The following is a 19,829-nucleotide window of genomic DNA, read 5'->3' on the forward strand; positions in this document are numbered from 1 at the left end:
CTAATACAGCATATTCCATGAGATGGATGCTTTTATCCGGGGGCACTTGTGCACACATTCTATTGTATTTTTCTTTTAGAAAATCTAAAATCTCTTCATTGCTGTCTTGACAGCTGGATGAATCCTGAACATGTTTTGAATAAAACAATGGGTCTACAAGGTGTTGGCCTGGTGACCTGGTTAATGGATGGTGACACATCTCGAGTGAGTCACACAGTGTGATTGACACAAGCCGACCAACAGCTCACGCAGCAGATAAGATGCGCGGGATGACACCCAGCACAGACGCAAACACACTGTGGGCCTGATACACAGGTAAAATATCATACTACAAATATAATGAGATGAATTCAAATGAAAATGTGTCCAGTCGCACCAGAGGGAGCTGAAAGTGCCTGTAAATCTGTGTTTGTAATGACGTCATTAGCTCTCAGCTGTTTAAATAGTTGATTAAGGCCCGTGCAGCTTGCACACCGACCCCTGACACCCACAACATCTGTTTTGTTTGTGTGGGCTGAAAAGCAGTTGCTCTCACACTGCGCAATATGTGCCTTCATAGCAAGGTGACATTAGCTCTGAGAACAACATACCCACTCCGATTAGCAGCACACTGGAGCAACTGCAGAGGTCTGACTCTTTAATGCAGCGTTGCTCAACTGCTGCTGCACTCTGGCTCCGTGCCTGAGACATAGTTTCAGACAAAATATACATATTTCAGGTGTGCTGATGCATTTTGTGTCTATTGCAGAATATCCAGGAATTAATACATTTCCATATCAGCAGTAATTCAGAACAGATGAAATATGAAGTTTTATTTACTGGGAGAAAATGCTGTCAAGCGCAACAAAATGACCCTCATCGCATCATAGTGATGTCATCAGGGTTATCTTGTCTTGAAACCTCAAGTTTCATTGACATCCTGCATTAAAAGACAGTTTGAAAGATGTGGGTGCTCACCAAACAGCGAGGGTGCAATTAAAAGCTGAGGAACCTTTATAATTTAATCTATGTCCAGGACGAATGTACGACGACGATGTACGAAGAGACACACTACAACAGTTGCTGCTGTGTCTGAAAAGTCATTGCAGGCCATATGTTAGATTTCAGCTTGTCTGCTAACATGCTAACATTAGCATGTGCTAATATGTTTGTTTGTTTTGGAGCATTATCTTCTGCAGAGTCACCACCCCCCTCCCCCCTTTTGCTTTAACTAGACTTGCAGATGGTGACCCGCTCTAATAATAGTCACTTAAATAGGACATGACTTTCAGATGCACACATATGTTTGGTTCCTGCTCTCTCTCTCTCTCTCTTTTTTTCTCTCTCTCCCTGTCTCTCTCTGTCTGTCTCTTTCTCTCTCTCTTTTTGGCCCATTTGTTTTGTATCTCACTTTATGCGTTGCAGGGCTTGCTGCTTGAGGATCTTCCTCGCTTGTCCAACGCTCTGACGAACGACCCGCTCATGCAGAGCAGCCATGGTGCCGATGCCGGGCATGAAATAAAACGTTCTCTTTATCAACTTGGCATGTCAAAGGTGGGGGGGTGCTGGCGGGTGAGGAGGGGTGGGGCGGGGGGGGGGGTGCAGAGACATTCACTGAGGACAGGAGAGAGAGTATAAAGAGGGGTCAACACACATGGCTTACTAGCCATGAACCTGGTCAGAGAAGCCACTTCACAATGCATATGCACACATACTGCACATAAGCACTGCAACACACACACACACTCCCACTGTTGCTTCGGTCTCATGTTGTGCTGACTGACATTCAAGCATTGAGCCCCCCACCATGACTGTGTCATGTGTCTCTGAATTTCAATAAATTCACTGGAATTCCTTTTTAAAAAAATGGGGGCTCTGGGAGCATGTAATGCAAAAAAATTAAAAAGGGCTGATAAATAAGACAAGAATCTCCTCAAATGACTCCCTGAAAAAGTACAGGATTACAGAAACTCATGGGAGTAAATCAAGATTAAATAATTTGCTCTAAAGATGTTGCGAAGTCGAAGTCTTTTACTTTCTACTGTGTACAATACAAGATAGAGATCCAGCCCAACGTGGACAATGGTACACAACCACTGCTTCTTGGCCTCAATCAAATAATTGTTCTGGTTCCTTTGTCGGTCGTGGATGCTGCTACAGACGGATAAAAGCAGCTTATAGGTGGCCGATGCTTCAAATTCATCCTCTTTAAGTTTTTTAGCTTATGGAAAAAAAGCATGACACGGATCTTACATATGTCAGGGATTATAATGTATGCTGGACTAACAGCACGCATGGTTGTGCCAGAGCTGGGTGGAATGATCCCTGGGTTGTGACAGAGCCCTTTTCATTTCACTGATGAGATTTGACTGGTGGTATGGGGATGGTGTAATACTAATTCCAGCCAAAAGAGGGCTCTCTCAACCTCTGGAGGCCTTTGGAGGCGGGGTGGGGGGGTTGCAATTACAGAGAGGGGAAATGTGAGCAAGTGAGAGGGTGATGTCTGAGAGGGTTTATCGGTTGGAAAATCTAAGTAGATGGATCAAATACACTCAAAGCTGAGGAAATGTTGAGGGAGAGAAAATGATGCAGAGAGGAAGAGAACATGCATGTCTGCACAAGCCCTGCTTACCATATTGGTTACCGGTGAGGCTTACTGCGAGCACTGCACAGAGCTGCTCCAGTGAAGCTGCTCATTGGCTTGCTATAAAACTCTGTGTTGTACTATGCAGCTCCCACGTGTGATGTGTTCAACAGTGCTGGAAAAAGAGCGTTTTGTGTTCTCTGGGTAAGTACACCTGAAGAAAGGTGTTGTTTGTGCATGCTGCAGTGTTGTAAGAATTTCCACCTCAACGGCCACAACAGCACCTGCAGTAAAACCTGGCACCACATGTGGAAAAGTCACTGACATCGACATCAACGTCCACACCGGCCGTTTGTGATAAATTGACCATTCAGCAGAGACCATCACAGAGGTCAACGGCTGCCACCATGAGAGCAGTCTGGGTGTTTTAACAGCTCCACTGTGGGCGACACCGATCTGACACACCTCACATCCCTCTCTATTGGAATAACGTGGGGGTGGTGTGACAGAACATGTTTCCCCCGCTGATATCTTGTTCCCCCGTCATCGCCGTCCGACAGTCATAGTTGCCGCTCCGGGGAGAGCATGGCTTTATAATTGTAACCACATCCAATTAAATTTCCAATTCAGACCCCTATTAATCAGGCCAGTGATCAGAGAGGCAGACGCTGCAGAGCATTTCCTGCAGAGACCTGTGAAGGGAGCTGTGTGAGATTCACAACAAGAGGATCATTTCTGAAGGGAATGTTTTTCTGCCTCTCAGCGTTTTGGCTTTAACTACAGGGAGGATGTTAGTTCTGTGCCACAAAAGGTAACCAACCCTTATTTGAGGGCTATATTCTGTTTAAAAACTCCCTACTATGGGGACTATCTCTCTTATTTAACTGAATTAGGTTATGCAGGAGCATTACCTTGTTGTCCAGCAGCTTTGTTTGTATTTTTTCCTTAAAATTTGCTAAATCTTTTAAAAATTAAGTTAGATTTTTATATATCTACTTACTAGCTACTGTGTGTTTCCTGCAGCGCCTCGTTTCCTGGCTTAGAGCTGGAGTTTGTCCCCAGGTGGCTTGAATGCAGAGAACAAATTTCTCATCACCTCAAGACCGTAAGTGACCTTTGTTTAAATGCACCTGCTAGATTAAAACCATTCACACAGCTCCTGACAAGTGAAAACAGGTCAATAATTAAAGGGGAACTCCAGGAGGTTAGTATTCTACTTCTGCCAAGTTGTGTGACTTGTGAGAAACAGATAAAAGAGGGTCAAAACTGAAGCAGCCGAGGCCAAAATATGACTTTTAGATCCTGCATTTCACACATTTCAACTGTCTCGTATTATGCTTCCTCTGCCTGGTAAATGACCGTGTCTCATAAACTCAGCGTCCCAGGATGTAACACAGGCTTTTTGTCAGTCATCTCCAAGCCCATGCCAAGAAAACCCTGATGACATCATCAGGGGTTATTTAAATTTCAGCCTTCAGGAATCTTCCTCCAGAGCCACAGAGTGTGAAGAGATGACACAGGATGAGTGAACTGATCTCCATGTGTAAAATTGGTTGAGTGATCCTCTATTCATGTGGCCTTTTTGGGCACCAGTAATGCAGAATGCTGTAAAACTATGGGATGTCTACAACAGCCACATCTGTCCTGCACATTATATCAGTGAAATTCTGTCTGCCCATTACATAAATCATGCACCCATATGCAGCCCAAAGTATTGGGGTGTGACAACTGAAATGATATTGGGACACAGTAATAATAATAATCCATCTAATGGATCAGGCAGACCTAATCCACACATAGTTAGACTTGAGCTGGCGGCTGCTAAATCCACACATGCAGCTGCCTGACAAACAATAACAGAAATGGAAGTCGCTGTGGTGAGCTACCTTTTCTGTAATCCCCATGATGAGTTCAAGTGTAAGAGAAAGAGCTTTTTGTTGTAGGACAAAGCATAATCTACATGACAGTGGGGGTCGCTACAAGTCAGTGTCAGTCACCCCGTCATCTCTGACAGACTCTGAACCAGCTTAAATCTAAAGCACCTTATAGCTCCAGCATTTATCACCTCCATCAAAGAGGTTTTACTTTCACCCCAACACATTTTCATTACATTTGGATGCTGAAATTCACTGAAATATAAACTAATATCGGTTTTTAGTTCCAATTATGAAATTGACTCTAAGGTCTTTCACAGGCAAACACCATGCATGCGCTGTAGAAGATCCATTCAACTTAGACTTAGAGTTTAGACTTTGATAACGAAGCTGTCAGAAAACAGAAACATTCTATGCTTCAAGGTAAGTTTGAAATTAATTTTGCATGATTAATCGCATGCAAAATCAAAGTGTCTGGCTTTTTTAGACCTTAGCAGATTTTCATGCTTTAAACTCTGACCTGTAGGAGGACCAGTCATCACAAATTCATGCTGCACGGCCAAACGCTGCTCCTGCAGAACCTGATTTTCAATTGTAGAAGAGGTCCCAGACTTTCCAACGGTGGTAAGGTAATCTAAACATGTAAGGTGATTTTGGAGTATGAATGGAAAAGAATACTTCCATGGAGTTTTGGAGTTTTACTCAGTGTGAACATCATATAGCTTCAACGAGGAGTTGGGACAACAAGATGATTTAAGCAACCTCCTATCCTACTCCTACTTAAGTATCATTTCTGGCACAGTCACAACTCTTCCCCTTTCTGTGAGGACAAAGTCAATTCTCCTAATGCAAAATTTGCCTGCATCCTTCTTTCTGTGTCAGTAACGTAATGTTAAGCATGCTGACAAGTTTAATAAACAAAGGAAACGTGACCTGAACAAGCCAAAGGAGTTCACAGAAATGAGAACCCATCATGTAGGTCCACACCCAAGTTAATTGCTTTGATTCTGTCCTACATAGTCCAACTTAGATGTGTGTAGGTGTGTGAACGTGTATACATGTGTTTCTCAGTGAACTTAAACTCAGCTGTCGGAGTGAGACGAGGCATCAGCAGAAGGTGTGGGTGCATTAACACAGCTGCCACTAAAAGGAACCTGGTGACTGTGTGATCAGAAGCTGCAGAGGCCAACTGGGCTGACTCATAAGTCCATTGTCACTCAGCTTGTGAAACATGGATAAGCCCTCAGCCTGAACAATGGGCTGGGCCCCCTGTAAAGGCATCTGACATGCTTAGCTCAGATTAGTGTGTAAAATATAGGTTATCCTCTGATTTAGGTGACAAATGCACTTCGTAGAAATGTGTCGATTTGACTAAGTGTCATTGTTTTAAAGCCTCCTCCATAATAATGCTGTCTAATGCTGTTTGTTTGTTTGTTTGGTGAACAATATGCAAATAGCTGTGGGACAGGGTGAGTCCAAATATCATAATGCACATTTTTAAAATGAATACATGTTTAGTCACATAACTCATGATATAAATGAACTGCAAAATATTAACATTTGTCATATGAATCATCAGCAGGGCAAAGGTCAGAGAAATGGAAAATGCTTTAATAATCGTCTCAGGCAGAACTGCTAGAAAAAGAAAAACATTTTAGAATAATTGGAATAGAAAATGGTTACAACTCCGTGGGAACAGGATGGATTAAAGATCAATGTTAAGTAAAGCAACTGGGCACAAAAAATAATTTAATTTAAACCATTAACTGCTCAATAACTCAGTAACTGTATATATAATATTAGGCCAGGACAGAAGCTCTATTGTTTTACAACCCGTTGCTTTTAATTCACACATTTGCATTTGTGATAGGGGGTAATTAGGATCTATTTATTATTCACACAATCCCTCATAAAAGGCTAATGAGCATTTGTTTTGACGACAGTAAAAATGCAAGAGGAAACGATTTATATTTGTTAGCACTCACAGGTCATTATGCTGTGGCCATTTGTCAGGGGCGTAGCGTCTCTTGCTTGATCTGAGTTAGGAAGAGAGCTCACTCATTCACTCCTCCTCTCAGGATGGACTGATCTGCTCGACAATGTGTCTTCCCACCAGGGGTCCATCTGTAATTCTAAGAGGCCTAGGGTTTATTTGTTTTTACTGTTGTATGATTTCACACCTCACTTCCAGCCCAGCAGTGCTGTTTCAAATTATTTCTTCATAATTCTCTTTGTTGCTGTTGATGTTGTTTTTGGACAGGTTGTTTTTTGATTTCATTGGAATTTTTTTATTAGCCACCTTGTGTTATTATGCGTAATTACTTTACTTAGGCTAGTTTCTGATGTTTATATTTGGTTTGTTCTGCCGTTTGTTTTCCGTTGATACTGTAAATTTAAATTGCCATTGATTTTTTATTATTCTTGCGTGCATCGTCAGAAGGACTAGGGACCATTCTGGAGTTCAAAAGGGATCCAAATGAAGACTAATGTTTTGGGGACCAGAAAATAATAATTTGGGCAGAGCTGAGGTGGGTTGAGCAAGCCATAGACTGTGATTGGCTAAGAGAACTGTCAGTCAAACAAACACACTCCTCAACATGCATAGTTCATAAGCATTACTGATTTTAAAATTAAACAGTTTTTTTTTTTTTTTTTTTGCCACAGGACACTTTTGAGCAGGTACTGGTGGTTACAACTTGCTGTTGTGGTCTGGGTTTTGTGTTTAGTCTGTTTTGACTTTTATGCTGCTCTCTGTTCTGTTTTTTTCTTTTCTCTCCCTGCAGGGTGTGTGTGTGGCAGGAGGCATGGCTTGTTGTGGCACACACTCTCTCCCTGAGACTTCGGCAGATGAGGCACACCTGGTCTCAACTCCCACCAATCAGCCTCTCCATATAAACCCGGTCATGACTCCACTCCTGTGCCACATAATTCCATCCTGTTCAGTAGAGTCAAACGTTCTCCTGTTGTATCCAGCGAACCAGATCAGTTTTTTTGCTGGGTGTTCTTTCTCCTAAGAAATCATCAGTGTCTTCTTGTGCTTTTTCCAATGTGTGCCTTGCTGCTGCTGCTATGGTGCGTTTCCCTGCGTTCAGCTTTTCCAGCTCCCGAGCCAGCCAGTCTTTTGCCACCACCATCTGTGCTGTTTTACCAACCTGTTTCCATTAAAAACCTTGAACTCTGTACTGGTGTTTGCCTCTGCCTCAGTGGGTCCAGAACAAATTCACTTGCATAACCCATATTGTCAGTTAATGCGGTAAAAGAGTCTTAATTTGGGGAAAGATGGTGGAGCTGAGGTGGGGTGAGCAAGCAGGAACTACAGCTTACTGTCATAGGATGAGACACCTGTCAGTCAAGCAAACATTCCAAAAACAAACATTGTTTTTTGAATGGATTGTTGAAAATTGCCACTAAGGCCCTATCAATAAATTAAATGAGCCTGAATAAGAATGTATAAAATCATAAAAATATAAAACTACGCAGTATATTGACTTTGTATTTGGAGGAAGTGGGAGTCCTCCCAGGACATAAATAGTGAAGTCCCGCCCCCCATGCTAGCTAAACACTGTTGTGTTAGCTGAAATTTTCAGGAGGCTCCAGACAGACAGGAGTAATATCTAAAAAATGAGCACAGTGGAAAATTGTCAAGAGGTAAGACAAGAAGAAACTATGATGTTATGAAGCTAATGTTATGGCTGCTCACTGAAAAAAGTCTATCAGGCCTCACAAAATACTTATTTATATTGATTTAGCTAGGTTTTTTAGACAAGCTAACCTCAATATTTAGCTAATGTTAACTGAGCTTCAGACTAGCCTGTAGCTAATCACCGCAGTAAGGCAGCAACTTAGCTTACTAAAAAAACCATCCAGCTTGCTAGCATGAATACCATGGCTATGTATGAATGGAATAAAAGCGTTTATGTTTTATTATTTAATTTTTTAAGTTGCCTATCCAGGTTTACTTGTGTAGCTAACTCTGAAATATTGACTTGTGGCTTTGCACAATATTACTCGAGCAATGTGATTAATTCTGACTTCAGAACTGATTTGTGCCTGGAAAGGCTAATGTTTATAAACTCCCCTCTAGTATATTATGATAATGAAAAATATAGTTTTACTAGTACAATATAGTTAGTAAATAATGTGCAAACTATATGTCTTAATGTTTTTTTTTTCCTATTTTGGTACAAGGCACAATATGAAATGTGAAAGTACTACTGTAAGACCTACAGCAATGTTAACAGTACTACAAGATATGATACAAGACTACAAGACTATGAAAATAAACATTCATCACACATCCATCCAATAGACAAATACAGCTTCACATTTTTGTACTCAAACCTACTTGTCTTGTTTATGATGATAAAACCCATTGAATCTGCTGATATGAACTGTGTGTATGGAAATGACTTCATAATGAACAGCAGTGGGCAGTTGATGGACATTCATGACTTTGAGTGTTTTTGCAGTATGTTCAGCGTTCATCTGGTGGGAATGGTGAGTGGCGTATGGAGTGATTAACTGAAACGTGAATTGTTAACTTGTAGTGTGGCGTATAGTCCACTTGGTGTAGGGATGATTACCTCTTATGTATTTTGTTTTAACAGGTAAGATTAGCATAATCAATCATCAGGTTTTGTTTTAAGTTCTGAATTGCCATCAAGGCAGCCATCCCGTGTTGATTGGAAGTAATCATATTGCCATTTGTTTAATTGATTTGGCTTCATGCACATCCCTTTCCACAATTTGTATTTGATATCTAAGTTTGAGAACCTGGCTCTAAATGCCATAAAACCAGCCTCATGTTGCCTCCTTTTCTTCTAGTTCCTTCTGGTTGTAATAAGGGGAAATATCAAAAAGATCTCTCCTTCATGCAGAGCTGAGACATTAATGGCTCAAAGGTGAGAGGGCTGGTGAACTAGCATGTCTTCACTCTCCCGGAGGCCTGCTGGCCTTCACCTGTTCCCTGTCCTCCTATCCTCCACCGAGTTTTCCCCCCTGCCCCTCAACAGACGTCTTATCAAACGTGACTGATTGCTGTAATCTGGACTGGAGCCATTAAGCAAATTACCTGAATCATTGCGAGGATTAGTCTCATTAACACATGATTAGCATCAAATTAAAATAATGAGTGTTTAACTTGTGATGTCTTCCAGTTGTTGGAACAGCTTGATCAGCCACGCCAGGCTGACAGAGGGGGCAGCCCTCCATGTCAGGGATCCTGAGGTGACAGAGGCCAACCCTGGTGCAGGGGTGGACTATCCAGTGCCTGGATCCAGTGTCTCATCTGGCCTAATGGTTGACCAACCCTAGTAAGTGTCCTCTACAAGGTTTTTCATGAGGAAAATGTTAAGACACTGTATTTGGCTGAGACATGAGGGGCAACAGGGGTTTGGTCGCAATTTTCAAGGTCAAATTAAAAGAGATGTCAACAGGGAAGCCACTGATAAAATCTGCACTTGTTATGGCAACATAGAATGGATCATAATTTTCAAGTATGCATATATGTGGTTGTCAGTTTATTAGGTACACCTAGCTAAGACTAATGCAGTCTAACACAAAAGTCCTGAAAAAAATCCTTCCTCCATGACTGTTACAATGTTCAGTTTTTGTTGAAACTGGCTGTCTGTTGTGCTGTTGAATTATATTGCGTTATACTGATTGGTGCTTCACACCATTTATATCAGGGAGGACAGGCTAAAGAACAGAAACACCTCTACCTACATGGTTTTCCAAGGGGGAAAAAGCAGGGTGTTATGGTACCATGGAATTGAATGTGTCAATGAGGAAAACTTTGACTTATATTATGATGCAAATGCTGTCAACACTATTCACCTTATTCGTATATTATTCTATAATGTATATTGTATAATATTATATAATTGGATAGCATATATTCACTTTTAACATCATCCAGAGACACATAGATTCAAGAAACCTTTATTGTCATTTTCTTTGACAGCAAGGTTGCAACAGTATTTACCCTAGCAATATTTTTGCTTGTCTCTTGTCTCAGCCATGTCCTTGCTTACTCACGCTTCAGCATCACTAGATTAATCTTAATTTATGATGGGACTGTGTGGGAACTTAGATAAAAGCAAAAGAGTCCCCAGTATATTGTAGTGGTATACTGCAGCTAAAGGCTGCTTTTTGAAATGCCTCTGAATACATTGCTTTCTGACAAAAAGGATATGCATTAGGAAGTAAATAATGTGGGAGAAAGTTGGGAGTTGTGATAAAGTACTTACTGTATCTTAAATGAATAAAACCCCAAACCAGCAGTGTGACATACAGAAGCAAATACATGAGCAAACAATCAAACAAGTGAATTGAAAACATGCCTTTATTAAATGTGCTCTGGCCTGCTGGGATCACTGTGCCTCTTGGTAAATGCAGTAGCATGACAAGTTAGAGACAAGCAATCAAAGCACATCACCTTGAAAACTGGCCTGCAGTGCAGCGCCTTGAACAGTCTCACAGATGTCAGTCAAGACACTCTGTGTCCCCAGAAGATACCCTTTAGTGAGCATCTTCAGGAAAAGGGGAAAAATAAAGATTTTTGGGCTGTTTTTATAGTGCAAATTTGTCTTAGTCATTGTTTTTGTGGCTTTTTAAAAAATCCTCGGGGAGCCTTTTGGATATGAACTCAAAAACTAATTCTTCCCTTCATGATCTTTAAAATGTACATGAAAAGCAGTGATGTTGAAGTGCTTAGAAAGTTATGTGCCGCAACACTTAAATGCAGCTTCACACTGTAGTTACTGTACTTTCACCTTCTTTATATGGTCAAACATGCATCTATATTTCATATTTTTAACACAATTGTGCCCTTTTTAAAAACAAATTTGTACATTTTTACTCTTACTCTTAAAATTCTTAAAACTCTCAAAATTATAATTTTTGTATAAGTTTCTGCAACTTTTTTGTGAGAAGAAATCATACTTTATTCACATTTTAATCCATATATCAAGCCATGGTGGAATATACAAAACTGTATATACTATATATTTCTATCTCCCATTTCCTCTATTTTTACTCTCTCTGGTTTGTCCTACTTCTGGCTTCTACTGAAATGAGCGTCATTCTTCATTGGGAAGAATGGTGTTTAATTTAAACCTGCATATTAAATGAAATAATGGAATATACCATATGCAAACTCTGCACAGTAATCTAAGAGAAGTTTGTATGCTACAAAGTGCAAAAAAAAAAAGTTGAGCTTGATGTCCATTTATAACCCAACTTGTTCATTGTGGATAACAGGATTGGATGAGGCTTTCTACTGTTTTCTGAAATCCCAGACTCTGCAGACATTCAGTAACATCTGTCAAACCATAATTAATCAACATTCGCAGATGTTGCTTTCCTGCAACCTGTTGACATTTCCACAAAAAGCCCTTGCAACAGAGAACATCTGAATACATGAATAAATAGTAAAATGTTGCATTATTATCATCCTCACAATCCACGTCACCCCCCTGTTTCACCTCATGAAGTGAAGATGAACAAATGGCTCGAAGCAGGCAGGGAGTGAAGTGCACCTTCTGCTTTTATCTCAACAGGAGATTTATTTTAATACCACAAATGCATATTTAGTAACCGCTAAGTGTAGTTAAAAACTATAATGCTAACCTGCTGCTTGGAGATTATGGACCCTGAATGACATTATGTTTTATCAGAGGGGTGGGGGAGTGTGGATGTCAAGTACTCGCCCAGCAGCACAATTTAATATCGTACGCACAGAGTACAATTCCTTTTTGCACTAATGAAAACAATAGCAGCACTAAACACTCCAGCCTACATTTAATTTAATCTTTGAGGGATTATCTTCCTCGGCTAATGTCACAGTGTAAGACGGCCTGTGAATATTAAATACATTTCCTCTGCAGATGCTCCGACAACATCAGCAGGATAATGTCAACAGATTTTTTTCTGAGTTTCTTCATATGGGTGGAATTACTTCATGAAACATTTATGGGGAAGCGTTTGCCTTTGCTGAGTTCTCCATTAAGCTTGAATGTCATGACACAAAGGGGGTGGGGTTTGAGGGTAAAATTTGTGTTAATGGCCTTGTGTTCCTTTGGCTTTGGCTAAATTAAAGGGCTTAGCAAATCCATCTTAACCGTGACTGTACTGCAAGGGCTTGAAGGGAGGAGAAAGTCACTGCAGCATTGTGCAGACTGTCAGAAACAGACTCACTCAGAAGGTCTGATTCACTGTGCAGTAATTAGATTAAATTCATGTATCCTTTGAATAACGTTACCATTAATTGTTCATTATTAACGGAAACTATTCTGAATCTGTGTGGTGCTTATAAACTTACTTATTAACAACTCTGATAGAAGTCCAAATACTATTGTGTTTCTTTTCAGTTGTCTGTTCTCAAAATAAACACAAATTTTGGTGTTATTAGAAAATTAAAGTTTAAAATCACTTTAAGCAATATTAAATGTGCTAGTTACCCTCCGATTGCACTTAACCAATACCCAGAGCTTTAAAAGTATGTATTACAAAACAGGCCCACCAGGCTCAGGCCCAGGCTCGCCCCTAAATCAGAGCCTGGGTGCAAAGTGACTGTTATCACCATATTTCATTGCAAGTACAAAATGTCCCATTGAAAAACTAAAACAGTTTAAGCATTCACTTTGAGCTTCTCAAAAAGAAAAAAAAAGCCATTACAGCACCTCCAAGATTTTATATTTATGTTTATGTTTAGGTTCAGTATTGACATCATGTCATAGCGTCTGCTGAAAAAATTCATCATCATGAACATCCGCGACAGTGTGGTCACTAGTCTACCAAACATGGTGGTGTGGCCTGTAAACTGTCTTCATTTTATAATCAGCCTGTGTTTGTAAGTTGTGACTTGTTAGGTTGCAGTCTGGGATGTGAAGCTGTTTCATCCTCAGGCGACAGTAGTGCTGCTGGTATACTTTCTAAAACTCAGCAGCCAGCTGGAGTTTCAGAGTGTAAGTCAGCCTTGAAATAGCGTTTGTTATTTGCTGAAGTCACTGATAAAGTAGACAAACTTAACAGCCACCGCCAAAATGCACTAGCATTTGGTTTGTTGCCGACGATAATTTCCCCACATTGTTGCTACTTTATGTCTGTCTGAGCCCATCTGTGATCTCTGTAGCAGCGAACAGTATTTCTCACTGAGTGCACTGTTGTGTTTGGCGCACTGTTTTCCCTTGCAAGTGAATGAAAAGTCATCCTAAGGACATAGCGACACTGCCTAATTGCAGTTGATTAATAAAATACTAGCGCGGGCAGCAGTTGGCAACTCCATTATTATGTTTCTCAAACAGATTAATTGCACTGAACAATATGAGCCTGCCACCAGCGATAGCGAGACTTTGGATACAAAGGCAGTCATCAAGACTGAGCCCAGCTCACATTAGTCATTTTAAATAGCTCACTCAGTGATTACTCTCATGCAAAATTTCAGTGTGAGGCACAGGGATGTGGTGGTATGAGCTAACAGATGCTCAAACTACCAAAGGAAATGCAAGTTATTGAACTTTATCAATACAAAAAGAATTTCCATGAGTAAAATCCAATTGCAGTCAGTTCAGTCAGTGTAAAAACAATCAGTATCTGTTTGTTGACCACAGTGTCAGACCCACGTGCATGTATACACACACAAGCACACGATACCCCTGTAGTTCAGACTGGAGGCTCAGACTCTGTTAATGAACTTAAGCTGAGGGGGAAAGGGGCTCCCTTCCTCACGACAGCAAATAGCCAAGGGCAATAGCCGATAACTAATGTGTGGAATATTGCAATTAGCATGGCAAAGTACTTACAGGGATCAAATTAAAAAATTCATTAACGTGCGTACTTAATTAAGAAACACTTTTCGGTTTACATGATAAATTATGACACCTATTAAATCTTCGACTACAAGCTGTAATGGCCTTCTTTGCTCCTGGGTATAGACAGCGTTTCCTTTCAGGTTCAAGGAACTCTCCAAGGACCTGAAGTATTTATTAAAGAGTTTTATTAGGAATAATGTTTCCCTGCGAGGGATACAGGAGCAGCCATTTTTGGCTTTTTTTGTTGTTGTTTTTTCTCCCCCTTTTGCTGCTGTTGTACCTCACCACCTTGTCTGAACATGTCACACTTAATTGAAACAAGATTGGAAAGAGCCTTGAGTTGGATGTGCTGTTAAAGGGGAATTAAAAGAATGAATTAAGGGGAGTTAGATGAGAATTGAAACTTTCATGTTAGAGATGTGACATACACTTTTCACTGCAAACTTGTTGAGCTAACCTTTGTCTTTTTGCTGATAGGTGCTTTTTTTTTACTTCTTTCAGCCATTAGTCAGGATAATTAATTAATGAGTACCAGAGATGCTAGAATTTCAACTTATAACACATAAGTGGATTGGTATTGTACAGGGGTTTAGAGGATCCGGTACAGGTATTGTGATTCTTATTTGACAGTTAAATCACCAAATGATTTCTGTACAGATCTGAACATGCTATCCTCCAAACTAGTGTCCTGTTGACTTTTATGGAAGTGTCATGTTGAGACATCTTTAAGTTTAACAGTTTTAAAAGGGTTTCACCCATAGCACACACCGGACATGTCATAAAGACAAAGGAAGTAGTCGAGGTGCAGGAGTCTGAAGTGATTCATTTGTTGCTTTTCTGAAGACTGGATGTATGTCAGCAATGGGAAATGGGGACGGTGGGGCACCCTGACGAGATGATGCATGCCAACCTGCAGCAGTGTGTGTCGAGACACCACCGGTATGCAGGCTTGGAGTAGTGTAAGTAGAGTAGAGTTGTGTTTTGAATTAGTTTGAAGTGTTTTGGGTAAAAATTATTGAAATGGGTCTGAAATAAGCCAAGATTCTTCAAAGTGAATTTCGTCCTTTGGTTTGTTGAGGTTACAAGATTCTGATGCAGAATTGTGGTTTGGCTCATGGAAGCGTTGCCAGCGTTGATGAACCTTGAACTTTGTAGTTGTAGGAGCTGCATTTTGTCAGCTGCAGCTTTTATCTATCCATGTGACATCAAGTAAACATTTCATATTCCTTTCAGTAACCCCTTTTAATATCACAGTCTTACATCTGAAAATGAACAAACCACGACCGTCTATTAAATAGCCCCACTGGTGCAGAGCACTGGTCACACCCTGACAAGGGTGAACGTGTGTCAGCAGTAGCTCACAGCTATAAACTGAACTTCTCTTATTTTTGGTCTTAGACAGACACAAAACATCCAGAGGAGCATGTGTTTTTTTCTTTTCCCCCTCTTCTCTGTTTACTCTTATATATTTACACCTTGGATAAATGAACTATACTGCAGAGACACATACAGGAATCCTGAGGAGTGGATTATATCCTCAACCCAAATAGCTCTTGTCATCTGCAGAGGTTTGTTAATCAGTGGTTTGGCTGTAGGCTGCAGTATTCTCAAACTGTAATGACTGCGTCTTTATGCAGACTCACAGAGAAAAAGCACGAGATGTGTGTTGGAGTTTGGTCGCGTAGTGGAGGCACCGCTGCGTTGGGAGGCGGCTGTTCAACTCCCTAAGCGGGGAAGCCCTGCAGCTTTAATCGTCTCATTTATATACCAAGGATGATTCCATACACTAGTAAACATTAAACTGATCATCTCAAACAAGCAAGTAAATAAATCTCATTTGCAGAACGGCCGTCCACAGATGAACCTGTTGATACACAACAGAATACGAGGAAATTATATCAATGCAAGCACCCGCAGTGGCCTTAATGTGCCAGTGCTTCTTCATAACAGCCAAGAAGCTCTTGACAGGAGGTCTCTTGAACTTTGATTGGCTCAAGTGGCCATTGTAGACGGCCTCTTCATTTTGGTAATTTGACTGTATCCAAAATGGCCTCAGAGCCAGGGTGCATACAGATGGTGCATTTGCCATGGCATACATTTATTCACGACATAAATTATATTTTTTAAATCCCATTTATGCATTTATCTCTCCTAAGTATCGCTTTATTTAATACTGCACTGTTGAACTTCAGCATAGATGGATTTCTGAAGTGGGCTTACAGGGGTGCAAAGCTAGTACCTGTGTTTAAAGTAACTGTTATTAATGTTTCTTGTTAGAAAGTCATGCAGCTCAGTTATCATGTAGGCATGTCCTGACTCAATAAGTCACTCAAACAAAAAAAAATCAAGACCATAATCAGATAATATTTGACTGAAATTTCTCCCGCTTGTCCTGGACATTGAAATCTCCGGTGACACGTGGTGAAGTACCAGCTGAAAACTGCACGTCACTTTCATCGATTTGAAAAAACAAAAATGTAGGTCAAGCTGAAACTAGCGAAAAATTCACACAACAACAACAACATGATATAGGACATTAGATTATTTGTTTATTTTCTAAAAGGCATGTTTATGTTGAAATAATATACAAGCAGTATGTCTCTCATTGTATTGATATGCATTGATATAATATGCAAATATAGATTTAGATTTTAACCAAATTTAGAAAAGTACTGGTTAGTACTGGTATCCAACATTTTTGATACCTTGCCCTACTCATAATCCATCCAAGCTTCATTCCTTGTAATTTTTGACACATGAAAAAAGCAATTTAATTTTTCCAAATATAATTTAAACAATGTGACATAAATTGAGTAAATTGCACTTCATGCTCTTGGAGACAATTAAGATCTTGGTTGTTGAACCGGAGTATTGGGCAGACAGAGAGTTCAGGGTTCAAGAGTTCCCTTCTGCTGCTGCCTCTTGGCTGATCTTACTGTATATCAGCGATGATTATTTCAGCATTACATGGCTTTGCTACCCCTTTCTTCATCAGCCCTTAGGGTAAATAATTGTAAGAGCGTGTGACAAAATGGCCGGTGGACAAGTCATGAGTGTGCAAGTCAGCGGTTAATTTGAAGACCTGGCTCACTTCTGTCGATTATTTCTAACAAGTGTCCGGAGCCATGTGCCATGACTAAATTATTAACTGTGTATTTCATAATGTTACTGACAATATGTTAACGTGTTTTTTCAGCTCCCCCCGCCGTGAACAGATGGGTCCTTTTACTTTATTTTCCACATCAAGTATGATTATTTCTTTGTGCCAAAAGCCACCTGCCGTTCCTTGGTCTCTGTTCTAATTATTTATGTTGGTAACACACAGCAGGACTTGTTATCAGTTGGATGGTATCTTAATAAAGGAAGGCACATCAACATATTGACATCATGTTCAAGGGGAAAATTTATCATCATGCAAAAGCGGGCAGAGGGGGGTACCAGAGCGGATCAGGCCATGTGCCAACACCTCCAAATCTGACCTCCTTTTGTTCCCCGACTCCTGAGTTCCCTCTCCAGCACACATCTGAGGAACCATGTGATGATAATTAGGTGAAAGCCCATTAAAAAGTCAAATAAGAGAGAATACATTATCATTGAGGGACCAGGACCTGATGATTTTCAGTTGTGTGTGACAGAAAAGGACAAAGGCATCCAACTGCTGCTGGAAAAGACAAAAAGTCACTACTTGTTTGTGGCACATAAAGGGTGTGATCGCAATTGATACTGATTCTTTTGTCCAGCACACAGTGGAAAAGTTAACTGTGTTGTATTCTCGAATTGAACTTCTGTCTTGAATTCTTGAACAAATACCTGTTGTTACAGATTTACAGCTTGTAAACAAAAGTCACGTGAACTCACAAAGGGCTCTTTTATTGGACAGAATTCGGAAGAAAATATCTTGTCTGTGGTTTAAATCTCCCCGTGGCCCTTTCTGTGGGGAGTTTTCATGTTCTCTCTTTGATACTAATTACTTTCCTGTTTGTACTCTGTGACTTTGTCATTTCTTTCCACAGTCCAAAGACATGCTGATTACAAAATATATTATTTGATCATGCTTTAACTGATTAAAATAATAGTTTTAAGGTGGTTTTGTTGTGAATCATCTTGTAACTTGGCCAAATAAAATGAATGAAAAGAAGAAACACTGCAGAGAAAAAACCCTGATCCTCCAATGCTCATTAGGACACAAGGGAAACAGTACGTCAGCAATTCCCCACCATCAGGAATTTCCCACTGAGCAAAAGATTGGAGATTGAGTCAAATATTGCAAATAAAAGTAGCAATTAAGTTAAGTATTAATGGCATTTCAAAGCATCCTGTCGTGGGGATGGGTCACTCTTAATCGGAGCTCCGCTGTTCTAAAATGTAGAACACTTACAATTAAACATACTCAATACTTTAATCCCTCAGAGCCAAAATGAATACACCATAATTACAATTTCACATGTACAGCTCTGCTTGTTTCTAATGTGACTGGAAATGGGTTCAAAAATATGTCATTGATGACGGTTGGTGCATTATAATTACAGATTCCTCTTTCCTTTCAAAGCTTTTCTATCCATCCCGAGCCAAATACAAAAGCCACCGTATTACCCCACGAGGACGGTAAGCCATTGTAGCACTCCCATTACGAAGCCAGATTTAAAAGGGTTACAAAACCTTTATCTACCCATTTAAGAACATATATGGGCTCACAGTATCCACAAGAGTGCAGTGAGGAAAAGCCATTGTGGAGCTCAGACAATGCACTGACCATAAATCTATAATAGCCTTTAGGATTAAAGAATATGCTCTCTGAGTTTAATTACATATTGCTTCTGAGAGGTTTACCCCAGTGGGATGGAGAGGCACACTGCCGCTCCTGATGACTGCAGATGAGGGACAGACGGCCAGAAAATTAACAGAAGGATTTATTTAATCTCAACTAGTGAAAGTTTTTGTGTGTCAATGCATCCACGTTCACTGCCATTTGGGCAGAGTTAGGGTAAGAACAGGCCAACTTACAGTATCTCTTATAAAGACAGACATACGACACACACACATTTGTGCATGCACACACATATACGACACACAATGTAAGACCCACCTACTCTCACTGCAGTGCACACTCACTTATTTCCTCTTCCTGTTGTTACAACAGGAATTTTCATAGAAATGATTGTCCAGTGGCAATAACTCAACAGTGATTAAACCATCGTCTGAGTCATAAAGGCTTTAATATAATAATTAATATTAAAATAATATTTGTTGTGTGAAACACTTACACTGTAGTTTCACTGTGTACCACAAGCATTCAAAACAATTTTTGACACTGCTGACCTGTAATTAGTGGGAATAACAGAAAGCAAGAAGCTGCTCACTGCTGGACAGTGCGGCGTTGGCTTCAAGGTCTTTTGTGAAGGTTTTGTATTTTTAAATGGTAGCAGTAATGACAGGAGTCACAATTTGACTGGCCATTGGTGCCCTTCTGGTGTTATTTCACATTATAAAACAAAACAGCTAAGTGCATTAATCTCTTGGGCGCTGCCAGAATAGTACAGTGTAGGGCTGTGTGAGATTTTGGTAAAAACCTTTTTCGAC

Source organism: Chelmon rostratus, chromosome 5 (genome assembly GCF_017976325.1).
Source record: "Chelmon rostratus isolate fCheRos1 chromosome 5, fCheRos1.pri, whole genome shotgun sequence".
Taxonomy (NCBI): domain Eukaryota; kingdom Metazoa; phylum Chordata; class Actinopteri; order Chaetodontiformes; family Chaetodontidae; genus Chelmon; species Chelmon rostratus.